Raw genomic sequence first — 3,588 nt, 5'->3', positions numbered from 1 at the left:
CTAAAACGGAACTATCCTATTATGCACACTGTGCAGCTTTGCTATTCCTAGCTGGTTTAAGGGGGGGATAATGCAGGATGTCACAGCTCACGTCCCGAAGGGGAAAATTAGTTTTTCTTGTGAAATATCACACAATAAGCTGAAAGGATCAAGCATCTGACCAGCTCTGTCATCAGGTTTGACATCCGGGCATTATGATGTTATTTATTGTAAAGTTTCCACTCTGGTGATACGTAAAACAAATCCGTCATCGCGAGACGTTGCGTTGAATTCCAAAAAGTGGTTTACCACCGGGAACTTTCAGTGAGATGAGCATAACAACCAGCTGATGGATGCCTGCCTTTCCAGATGGCATGAAAAAAAGCTAACCTGAGTTTGTCCTAATGGCACCATGCTCTGATGAATACACATCCAGTAATAGTGTGTGTGTGCTCACATGGCTCATAAGAAATCCTCCATAGGGATAGGTTCCAGCAGATTGGGCTGCCGTTAGGGAAAGCACCGCCACATCCAACAATTTAGTACTGAGCCTCAATTTCCTCTCAGGGCTCGCGATGGTGTTTGTTTTTCCTAAACACTGTTTACTTTCTGGGGTATGTGTGCACATTTGTGTTTATATTAGTTTTTCATAGATCTGACACTAAAATTGGATGCCTAGCAGTAATAAAAATTAAATCCCCGTTGACTGTCGTGCCATGAAAAATAGATTATCCTCACAGAGGCTAACTGACAAAGTTTGTTTCAGGTCTTTTTATTTCAGGTAATGTTTGCAGTGACTCATCTCTCAGTGTCTACTATAAGCATTATGAATGCCAAGACCAATCCTTCTACATAATTCACTATACTGTACCACAGCTGATCCATTATAACCTCAAACCAAAGTGGAATGATAATGCAGCGATGTGCAAATCTTACTGAATTGAGAAAGACAAGGCGTCACATGTTGAGACCGAGAATTATTTTTAATGCCTGTTACCCCTTTCATTAAAAAAGCTGGGACATCTGCATCATCTTGCACGACTGCTTCTTTTAGCAAGAGTCTGTAAGTGCCTGGAAGCTGAGGAGAGGCGGTCCAGGAGATGTTTGCTTGGTTTAGAATTTCAGGATTTTCAGGGCCTCCTCTCATGTGTTTTTGTTTCTTAGGTTGCCATGTGGTCAGAAGGTGACAGGGCTGGACTGCAGGCAGGCTAGTTGTCATGTGGAGTCTTTTGCTCCAGAGCAATGCTGTTGGAATATATGCAGAATGTAGTTTGCATTGTCTTGCTTAAATTTTAAAAAGCCTGTGCTGGAAAAAGTTGTTGTATACGTTGCTGGAAAACCTGTATATATTATTCAGCATTAACAGTGCCTTCACAGATGTTACCTATGCCATACACACTAACCAACCTTCATGGCAACATTGATGCAGGCCATTAAATTGTAATAAAACAGCTTCTATTCTTTATAAAAGATTTATCAGTGTTTTCCATGAGAATTTCAGATTGATTGCTCTGTCCTCAGGACAGTTTTCTACTTTACCATTTTTTATTTTTTATTTTTATTATTTTGCATTTTATTTTTGATTTTATTTATGGGTGTAGCCAAAAAGCTGTCTATACTGGAAGTGGGCTTTGTGCGTGTGTTCAAGTGTTCTTGAATCTGTTTTTGAATGACTGTTGTTTGAGGACTCAAGTTTAAGGCCATTCAGTATAGCTCTGAACTCTTGGTCACTGCATCTTTTAATGATATTATGAAATGTAGATAACAAAATCCAACTTTTTTGCAGTTTTATATTGAGCAATGTTTTTCTTAACACACACTTCTCTTTTTTACTGTTTATTTTATATATGTTTTTTTTTCACAGTAGGGCTGGAGTCTGTCCCAGCTAACTTATGGAGACAGATCCACTCTCACATTCACACCTTCCAATTTGGACTCATGTAGAATCACCAATTAACCCAACATACACATCTTTGGAACGTGGGAGGAAGCCAGAGTGCCTGGAGAAAACACCTACGCAGGCATGCGGAGAACATGCAAACTCCACACAGGAATTCTCCGGCCAGCCGGTGGATTCAAATTTCTTGCTGCGAGGCGACAGTGCTAACCATCACACCACCATGCTGCCCACACTGCAGCATTTTTAGCTGAAGCTAGTTTGCAGTGCCCATCCCTAGCTGAGGTTTTAAAAACACAAACGGGGAAAAATCAATCACATGCACAATCTATACGCACATTGGAAAGCACAGACTGCAGTATAATTTGATAAAATAAACAAATATAAAACAAGAGGCAGCAGATTATTCATCTCTGATTGATTACACGATTGATTGCACTTTAAAAACCGCTTCAGTTTAACGTAAAAATGGTCCTATCAGGGTCCAGTTTGAGTTCTGTAGGTGGAGAATTCCACATGTTGATACCCTGAAGAGAAATGAGAATTTCCATAACAGTACCTTGCATTTTCCAATAGATCCTCCCTGCGGCACTAAACCCATAGCTTTAAGAAGAACCACGAGGTCAGTGAGCACCTGGGGAGCCTGATTATGTACGCATAATAATTTTAGATTAGCAAATGTAATGAAATTATCAAAACTTAATATGGTTAATTTGTTAAGAACACTGCAGTGGTGCAGCCTTACTGGCTTCTTATTCTGAATTTTAACTGCCTGACTGTATGTCATCATAAAGGGCCTAATTGTTCTTTTTAAACCTAATTGTGTTACTAACGTGTTGGAAATTAACTTCATATAGTTCTCAGATGTTCCATCACTTTTTTTTTACTTTTTTTTAGGGGGATGGTTTTTTGTTTTGTTCTTCTTCTTTTTTTTTTCTTTTTTTTTGTAATTACACAACTTCTCACTTTTTCCATCTATCCCTAAACTCTTTGCAATTGAATCTGCTTTTCTTGTTGCATTTTACAGGGTGTCCCAACTTTTTTTGGAAGCTAGTTTGTATTTCGGATCAGTTAATCACTCATATTGGAAGATGCTGGCCAATCAGTTAAAGAGAATTAAGTAAAAGGTCAGAAGGCCATTTAACATTTTCTTCTATCTATATTTGCCAAGCATCTTGTTCCCAGCTCTTTTTATTCATTTTTTTCCCTATTTGTTTTTCAAAGGCTGGCTTTTTTCCCCCTGCACTTAATGCAACTTTCTTCTTTGGCCTCATCAGCAAATATGAAAAAAAAATAAATAAAGAAAAATCGGTCCCTCTGGGTATGAAGTAGGTCAAACTGTTAGTGGTTAATTTGGGCTTGGCTCAGACAGGCTTGAAACAGCACTTATTTTTTTTCTGTTCACTTAACTCTCTCTCACTCTCTGGATAATAGATGATGCTGTCCAAAGCCCTTAATCTTATAATATTGCCATATTCCAAACTTAAATTTTTCGAAACTATAATTTCATGCTCTTGGTTAATGTGAAGAGCAATTGTTTGTACTGCATTGTATAATAAACACACACACACACACACACACACTTTTATGTACTGCGTCATTAACTCCAGATAGTGTAACCTGGGATATAAAATGAAGTGTCAGACACCGAGGGCTCACTGTGTCGTCGCTGCCGCCACACATGCATTGTTGATGTTGTTTCCAAAACTATC

The sequence above is a fragment of the Aulonocara stuartgranti genome (genome assembly GCF_965226115.1).
Source record: "Aulonocara stuartgranti genome assembly, chromosome: 2".
Lineage (NCBI taxonomy): Eukaryota > Metazoa > Chordata > Actinopteri > Cichliformes > Cichlidae > Aulonocara > Aulonocara stuartgranti.
The sequence above is the reverse complement of the archived record's forward strand: the minus strand, read 5'-3'. Positions refer to the sequence as shown.